At 32.8% G+C, this 9,224-nt stretch overlaps 1 pseudogene; it reads right to left on the bottom strand.

Moving 5' to 3' along the window:
- Positions 1 to 1,379: 1,379 nt before the first annotated feature.
- LOC120090548 (serine/threonine-protein kinase SAPK2-like) lies at positions 1,380 to 5,699 on the bottom strand (annotated as a pseudogene).
- Positions 5,700 to 9,224: the final 3,525 nt, after the last annotated feature.

Genomic DNA, 9,224 nt, shown 5'->3' with positions numbered 1-9,224 from the left:
CTGTTGATTTGAACCATGAGATTCGCATGTTGCGCTTACTTGTCATCTTGAAGTCGGCCCCGTTAGTTGTTTAACGATGGCTATCGCCTCGAAGGGTTTTAACATAGGATTTAGAATAACTCAATCTCCAGAAATGGATAGGATTTCTAAAATTGGTTTCAACTTTGACTTTCCAACTTCGGTAGCATAGTTGGGGTCGACTACTGACGTTTGAAAACAGAGGGTTACACATACATAATTATGAAAGAATTATTAAAGAGTTAGTAATCTCTGACAAAAAACGGTAGCTAAATGACTATCGGAATATGAGATTTAGTAACAACTTATATGATGCTATACTTAACTTTGTCAATCACCATTAGCAACGCATAGAATATTGCAAAATGTGAGATTAATATAACATGCATGCGCTAGTAAAAGTGATGTTTTAGTATGGCGTGAACAGTGTGTTGCTAAAATTATTGACTACGCTGCTACAATGGTAGATACAGCAGGATGCACTTAGGTATTGTTAATAATTTTACGGGTGTTTCCCGCCTTTTAGCAACATGTTTTTTGCGCCATTGAAAGTGGTCTTTCTTGTAATATTTGTTCTAACAAAATTTATATACATAGATTGAGAAAATTAGAGAGATAATTGATAAAAATAGATTTAATCTTCTTAATTTTAAAAGTATAACAACCATTCATCTTCCACATTTTTTAGAATTATGTTTTTAGAACTATTATGTACATAAATGATTTTTTTTTTTTAATTTTCTTTAAGTTAACAAAATAGAATAACCTCATAATTTTATTAACTGTTAGGTGTGTTGTGTTAGTTGAGATTTATAACTTATACTAAAGAATTATTATTGCCCTCTTAAACCATACAAAACAAAGAACATTTTGAGGGAGGTTTTATCAAAAGTTTTAAATTAGCAAATTAACATTTTTTTTCTTAATAAGATAAGAAAGAAGATTCATTTAAAAAATAATAAAAAATATGATTTTTTTCGAGACAACAAATATTTTACATAAATGTCAAAATTAGAATTTTGTAAATAGAAAAAAATATTGGTTAGATGTTTTACTTTACAAAAAAATAGGTTATAGTAAATAACTAAAATAACTATATATAACTTATTTGTGACATGCTAAAATGTTCTATTTTTTTTTTTTTGCAATATTGAATTAAAATGACAATGCCACTTTTAACCAAAAAAGTTTAGTACTCCAACTAGAATAACACATTCAAGAAGAAAGCAAATAAAATACCTCTTTATGAATTGTGCATGATTGATTACCAAAGTCCAGGACACTGCACCGCTGTTTTAGAAAGTTCATTAAAGTATGCCAAGTAATGTAATGAATGAGTTCTTCCCCAAAACCAAAATGCATACAGTCAAACTTTCTCCACTTAAACTTTTACAAGAATAATAACAATAACTATAAATACTTTCACATAGTTCATATAAACTTTTACAAGAATAGTAACAATTATGAAACTCAAACACTATATGAACACACTTAGAATTTAAAAGTCTGTTGATAATATTGTTTAGCTCAAAACTGTTGGAAAACAATAACTATGAATACTACTATACACATAACACCAACTAGCCTCAATAATATAAAGAGATAGAACACATTACATTATGTTATGTTATGCTTCTAAATGATGATAAAGTATTTTCTCCTTTGAAAAATGAATTTCTTTCACCATCTATTCATACTCATATTCTTCATCTTCCTTCTCTTCTTCAACTTCTTCTTCTTCGTCTTCATCTTCTTCGTCTTCCTCCTCTTCTTCAACTTATTCTTGTTCATCTTCTTCTTCTTCAACTTCTTTTTCTTCTTCATCTTCCTCCTCTTCTTCATCTTCCTTCTCTTCTTCAACTTCTTCTTCTTCATCTTCTTCTTCTTTGTCTTCATCTTCTTCATCTTCCTCCTCTCCTTCCAACTCTTCCTCGTCATCCTCTTCCTCCTCTTCTTCCACCTCTTTTTCATCATATTCTACAGTTTTCGATCTATAGCCCATGATAGTTGTCAATGATGGAGGCAGCTGCTTTCTCGCTTCTCCTTCTTCTTCATCTTCTTCTTCGTCTTCCTCCTCTTCTTCTAACTCTGCCTCGTCATCCTCTTCCCCCTCTTCTTCCACCTCTTTTTCATCATCCTCCTCAGTTTTCGACCTATAGCCCATGATAGTTGTCAATGATTGGGGCAGCTGCTTTCTCGCTTCCCCCACGATCTTCATGATTTCTTCCACGCTTTGATGAGAGAAGGTTTGATTCTCCCTCATAAGGAAGATTAATTGGACTCGTTTTGTCAATTCCCATGGCAACTTCGCTAAGAACCACGGGTGCCTCTTGATCTCTTCTATTGAAATTCTCTATCATATAATTAGACTATAATAAGAATTAAATTGAAGAGAAGCAATATAACCCAACACCTTAATGAAGGTAAAAATTGGAAAGAAGGGAGGTGACTTCACTGTGATTTACGAACTAATGTTTTCTCATACTTTAGATTATTTTTAAACTATGTGATATTATATAAAGTGAGGATAATTGTGTACTTAGAACGACCAATAAGGAAATGAGAAAACTATATTAGTTGTTTGTGACAAAAAAATACCCTTTTGGGATTTCGAACAAAAATGCAAGAGAGTAGGTGTCGACAATCTTGAGATATGGGAATATTTTCTGGTATTTTATAATGAATAGCCATTATTCGCTGCAAAAGAAAAAAAAAATGGAAGTTAGAAAGATGATGACTTTACTTGAGTTAGTGTAGGGAAGTAATGTACCTTAAAAGTCTTGGAGAAGTTTTTAGGATCGTTCGAGTCTTCGAAAGGATATGCACCGAACAACATAACGTAGAGAGTAACTCCACATGACCACACATCAGCCATCTAAAACACACGTCGAAGGAGAAGACAATGTCCATATGATTATATCTTGATACAAGGCTAAAGGAATTAAGGAATAGACTTCGCAATAATGTAATTGCAGTTTGATCATCTCAGATACCTTTCCATCATATCGTACTTCTGCTAGAACCTCTGGTGCTGCGTATGTTGGAGATCCAACATTTGTGTTTGGTGTTGAATGCAACGGGTATAACTTCAAAACAAATTGACAATAGAACAACATAACATAAAAAGCGTTGGAATGCATTGTTTTCGTATTTGTCTTATTTATGTTATTTACAATTTTAATTTTACGGTTTGGAGAAGTACACTATATAAACTCTCTAACCCTCGAGACTTCTTTACTCTGTAATCTAAATTATTCTCTTTAATAATAAACTATTCTTCTTCTTCACGTGGACGAAACAAATTCTTAGTAAACCATATAAACATTTGTGTCGTTTCTCTACGGTTTACACTTTTCTTCTTATCTCTATTTGTCGATTTTATAACAGAGAGCAACTCCACATGACAATACATCTATCAACTAAAAGGCACGTCCAAAAAGATGACGATGTAGATATGATTATATCTTGAAACAAGACCAAAGGAATTTAGCATTAGACTATGTCATAATCTAGTTGCAGTTTGATTATCTCAAATACCTTTCCATCAGATTGTCCTTTTGTTTGATCCACTGGTGTAGTGTATGTTGCAAAACCAACAGATGAATTTGGTTTTGAATACAATCTGGCTGACTACAAAACAAATTTGAAGTAAGAACATGTTAACTTGGAATGAGCAAATAAATTTATCATATATTCAAGAAGACCTTGGAGTAGCCAAAATCACAAATCTTCAAACGTGGGGCTATGCTTCCATCTAAAAGGATATTATCTAGCTTCAAATCTCTGTGACATATTTGCTGCATAAACCATTTTGTCTCAATCAAAAATATGGTATAACATTTTTAAACAATAAACCATATAAGGTTTAGTATGTTTTTAAACCCTACCATTGAATGAATATAATCGAGTCCAGAAATTAACTGCTGGAAGAAATATCTTGCCTGTAACAAATAAGAACATTGTAGTGAGGTTGAAACCCTAAAATGAAACCTCCATTATCTCATTGTAGTGGTATCAGGGCATCATTCTTCTAATAGAAAATGGCAGAACCACCTGGTGCAAAATCGAATATTCGGTACCGAACGTCAACATCGACCAATCTCCGACTTTGACGAGGAGTTCTACGCAGTGAGACGAAAAAGTGAAAGCTAACTCATCTCCTGAATCTTTTCCCCATGGTGTATATCATTATCCTCCAAATATTCTCCTCCCACTTTTCTTCTTAAAATCAATGGCAGAAATTGCCATTTTGATTTTCCTCATCCTTAAACATCTTTAAAATCTTCTCCAAAATGAGAGAAATGGAGATGAAAAATCTATTCAAGACAGAAAATATATATGTCTCTTCTTCTCGCTGTTGTGTGCTCTTTATCTTTTTCTTAATATTTTTCATCTGTATTCAAAACTTAATTGGAAAAAAGAAAAACAAAAAATCCAAGAGGCATAAAAAATTGTTAAAACCAGCTCTCTCTTTTCTCTCTCTTCTTTCTTAATTTCCCCAACACCCTAATTTCCCTCGATCCACTTAAATTTTCATCTTTTTTCTCCCCCAAGTCCCCAAATTCTCTCACAATTCTCATATTTCTCTTCCTTCACATAACATTCTCTTCTCTTTTCTCCCTTTCTCAAATCAATAACGTGCTCGTATGTTGAGCTATGCTTTCTTTAGCTTTCATTTTCACTTATTTCATCAACATCTTGGACGTGTTTGATTTAATTTTTCAAGTATTTAATTATGAAAAAATAAATCATTTTAGAAAAAAAATGGAATATTTAACAACCACTAAAATAACTTTTGACAACCTTTCTAAGTTTATTTTAAATAATTTTTTATCAAAAGAGTTTAGATGACGATGGCTTTTCTCCCCATTTCACACTCCATACATGGACTTTGTTTATGGAGGGTACTGAGTGAATCGACTATCAACGTCTGAGTTGTTCAACCGCAACAATCGTGTTGTCGGGAATGTTAGAAGAAGTATGCATGCGGACTTGAGGTGTGTGATAGCTAGGGTTTTAAGCCATTAAGTTTTAAATGTGGGGCTCGAATGTATACGTTGGGAGAGGTTTCTGAAAACATTCAAGTCCTTACCACTAAGGAAACTCCTCAACAATATAGCTAGCAATTCATAGCATATTAGAGAGAGTAAATAGATAGTAGACCTTATCTTCTATAAAACAACCAGAATTGTAAATTTGTTCGAAAAGTTCTCCTCCAGCAGCATATTCCATCACCATAGCTAAATGAGTTGGGGTTAAAAAAACCTGCAAATTATATTAAACAACCTTCAACTTGAAATACATCTTTCATTTCCTATGTTTCTTAAACTTAAAAAACTTGATGCATTTTTTGAGTAATGAGAAGCAAAATTTGAAGTAAAAAGAAAACTTGCCTTCTTGAAACGAACGATATTTGGATGTTGAAGCAATCTATGGTTTATAATCTCTCTTTCAACATTCTCATCGATCTATGAATGCCCATAAACAATGAGAAACAAGGATGATTTGAAATCTACAAGCAAAGAATAATTGAATAAGGGAAACAGAATTAACCGTAGGACCACGTTCTATGAACTTCACGGCAAAAAGTTCTTTGGTCTGTTTGTTCCTCATGAGCTTAGTAACACCAAAACTTCCAGCACCCAAATCCTTAACAACTTCGTACTTCTCCATTTCATCAAAAATCTATAGCAATCAAGGATTCGAAAGAAAGCGGGTCGAATTATTGGCCTAAAACTCGAATTCAACTTATTATAATTATATAATAGATTTGAAAACTATATTACAGGGTGTTGGAAACAAAAAGGAAAATAAAGGGGGAAAAAATAGCAATGGCTGGCTGAGAATCTGAGGGAGAAAATAAAAGGAAAAATAGCATATTTTCATTGAATCTTAGGGTGTATTTAGAATACATTTTCAAGTATTTAATTTAAAAATAAGTCATTTTTGGAAGAAATTGGAATATTTGACAATAACTCAAAAATAGTTTTTCAAGTGTATTTTCATCAATTTTAATAAAAAGTATTTAAATAAAAATGAGTTTTTTAAAAAATATTTTATCTAAGTCAATTTAAACGGGCTCTTAATCTTAAATTTCATAATTCTTCATATTTTCTCCTTTTCCTCCCTTTCTCAAATAAATTAGAATCTTAATTTATTTGTATCTCTTTTTTTTTTTTTTAATTAATTTTGATTTTTCTCTCTTCCCTTATTTCATCAACGTTTTGGGTACCTTTGACTTAACCTTTCAAGTGTTTAATTTGAAAAATAAATCATTTTTAAAAAATTTTGAATGTTATGCAACTACTCAAAATGTATTTTGAAAAACTTTCAAAGCTTATTTTAAACAATTTTTCATCAAAAAGAGTTTAAATGAAAATGACTTTTTGAAGAACATTTTCCTTCCTTATCCAATCAAGCGAAATAGGTCTTCTCTCGTTTCATTTGCTTCTCTCTCCATTCCACACTCCATATTCTCCTTTCTTGTCTTTTATTATCACATCTCTACAAATTTTTCTACCCATAAAACATCTTCTACATGATTCGTATTAAGCAGCGATCAATGTCTAGTTATTTAACCACCATGTTCGCTTGTGGGGATGTTAGAATTAATATTTGTTAGATCTTGTGTAGTTTGCAATATTTGTTTAACTATTGTAGATGTTATGATAGAATGCCATTGTATTTGTAGTTTCATGCAAAGGAATGTTTCTCGAAAATGCATATTCTATAAAATTCTTTCCTTATTGGGATATTTCTTCTGCAACACTATTTGCTGATCTTTTTGCTTTTTTAGTGTACTACTGTTTTAGAAGTTAAGGTCGCTCTTCCTTGTTTACACTGTATATATTTAAAGGAGAGTTAGTCCTCTGGTTGAGGTTGGTCGTTCTGTCTTTACAAGTGCAACATTGTAACTGTATCAGTCGTGTTAAAAAGAGAGAATTGCATCACTTGGAGACATGCTCCATTTTTTTTTTTACATTTTGTGTATCACAATTCATCTCATAAGGGATTCTTAGAGCTTGGGAGAAGTTTAAGCCATTCGAGCAAAGGGGACTTTGTTCTTAGAAGGAAAGATACAATTCTAGTGAGAAAAAATCTCAAGACTTGAGAGGAGCTCAAACCTTACAGAGAGAGAGTTTCGGTCTTAGAGGAAGCATAAGATATATTTCACTAGTACTATGGCTTAAGGAGAGCCTAAGTTTCCATGAAAGGAAGTCTCAAACCTAGGGGGAACCTAGGTGTATGTTTGAGTGATAAAGCTATTTGGAAGTCAATGTAATAGTGTTATCATTACAGATAAGTACTAAGTTGTAATTGTTTATCATTAATATTAGTGAAGTTATCTTTCATGGGCACACTGCCTCCTAGACGTAGGTGGTTTACACCAATTTAGATAACAATTATCTTGTGTTTATTTATTTTTCGATTATATCTTGTAATTATCGTGTGTAATATTGTGACATTGTACATAACATAGTTATCTTGCAGTAATTATCACCTTCATTATTTTCAATTTGTATCAGAACGGGTCACCATTATCTCTGGTGCTGTGATCCAACCTCTCTCAAATTGAAGGAGTAAGGGAAGAAGTCCATTATTATTGGTTGCACACATACGACAGTTGCTGATGAGAAAGGTGAATTAAAACTCAAGCTTGTAGTAGAATAGACTGCATAGCAGGATGAAGCCTCTCTTGGAAACTATTGATTCATAAATTTCATATTCAATGGTGTTGATCAAAACATCTTCTGGTTGATCAATACAAGTGTTTCTGCTAAAGACGTATGGGGAGTTCTTGTTGTTGCTCACGAAGGAACATCCAAGGTGTTGGGATTGGGGTCCTAATTCTCTCGGAGTCTCGTAGTTTGTAATCTATACACATTGTTATGAATAAAATAAGAGTTATTTTATCTGGCATTTACTCATATCCAATAAACAAAACTCCATAGTTATTGTATGTAAACTTAAGCATGTATATGAGATATACAAGTGGATCATGCCTTAAGTGATGACCTAAATAGGTCTATAGTATAAGGATTAAGGAGGGATACTTGATCTTTGTGATACTACGGATACGACCTACTTTGTAGAGGTTTGCAAATATTGTGAACTACTACACATGGTAGATCCTGATCTTCATGTGAAGACATGCGACTGGGGGTGTCCTATACAAAGAGTTTGTATAAGTCTGGACCACGAGATGATTCGTCTTTGTATATAACGCCATTGATACTTGAGACTTACATCTCACCTAAAGAACCATAGGTGACATGACTTCAATCCTGAGTGTTTTGGTATCTCCTGCTTGTAAAGGCAGTCCTTTGATTAGTATAGGTGAGAGTTGCTAGATTGCTAACTCAACATGGCTACCTTTCTGGGGACTTGTCTGATTTGGGAGTGGGGAACTCAGTTATACAAGATGAAATTCACTCCTTCCCCAAAGCAGGGGTAAGTAGATAGATTACTCCCTTAAAGGCTGATTCCAGGTCTTGAATATAGTTGCCACAACTTCTCTTTGGAAGAAAGGACTTAGTTATAGTAGGACTATGACGTATATTCTTTAGAAGGATCAGTGATACATAAGGAGTTAAATGTAACTACAGGGGCATAATGGTTATTAGCCTAGCTGTACTTACGAGTGATCTATGAAGGGTTATCGCACTGTTGATTGGTTGACATGGACACATAATATATCTGTAGTAAAAAGAGTTCGGCTATTAGTCTTTAGTGGAGTGCCTGGCAGTTAATGGATGGTGGATCCCGTGACTAAAGAGATTAGTTAGTTATTCACATACTGTTGGAGCTTTGAGCTACAGGTCCATAAGGTCTCCTTGGTAGTTCAATGGATTCAAGTTGAGAATCAGTTCTTGGTGTTGATTTGAAATGTTCAAATTGATAAGAGGTAACTTGATTATATATGATATGATCGGTATGATGTATGAGATATATCAAGTGGAGGATTAATGTAAATGAGATTTACATTAAGTACCATGAAATAGAAAAAGAGTTATGGTTTATATGTTTCATGGTGAAATATTAAAACTATAGGTTATAAATATAGTATGGTAAGTTAATTATCATATATATTTATAATAATATTAATTATGGATAATTATCCCTTTTTCTCTAATAAACAATTGAGTGGGAGGTTATTGGTAGTTTCATTGTAACCGTAGGATAAAAGGAAAAATGTTTTCCTAAAT

Source organism: Benincasa hispida, unplaced genomic scaffold (genome assembly GCF_027475165.1).
Source record: "Benincasa hispida cultivar pf3 unplaced genomic scaffold, pf3_genome.v1.1 HicScf197, whole genome shotgun sequence".
Lineage (NCBI taxonomy): Eukaryota > Viridiplantae > Streptophyta > Magnoliopsida > Cucurbitales > Cucurbitaceae > Benincasa > Benincasa hispida.
The sequence above is the reverse complement of the archived record's forward strand: the minus strand, read 5'-3'. Positions and strand labels throughout refer to the sequence as shown.